Here is a 405-nt window from a genome sequence, read left to right as displayed (position 1 = left end):
CGGGATTCAAACCTGGGTAAAGCGATTACAAGCTTTGCGCACTACCGCCGCGCCAATGTCACATTCTGTCTGACTTTTGGATCTGCATGGTTACCAAAGCCGACCAATTACACAGTGGTGAATGAAGGCATGAGATTTTCACGAAAGATCCGTTCAGCCATAGATTTCCCACATTAAGTTAAAGTGCAGGCATACTATATACAATAGGCCACAAGAGAAACCTGGAGCATTAGCTGTGTTTTAGCCATTTTATCGAAGCATAAAGACATTGTCAATATCTGTGTTTACCACAACAAGATGGTACTTTAGACGGGGAAGAACTGTTTTGGACGTGCGGTTTGTACACAATAAAACTCTGCTTTGTACTCCCGTCTTGGGACAACTTCCGACTATGACAGTATAGAC

This window comes from Oryzias melastigma, linkage group LG16, assembly GCF_002922805.2.
Source record: "Oryzias melastigma strain HK-1 linkage group LG16, ASM292280v2, whole genome shotgun sequence".
In the NCBI taxonomy this organism is placed as follows: Eukaryota; Metazoa; Chordata; class Actinopteri; order Beloniformes; family Adrianichthyidae; genus Oryzias; species Oryzias melastigma.
This window is presented reverse-complemented; position numbering follows the sequence as displayed.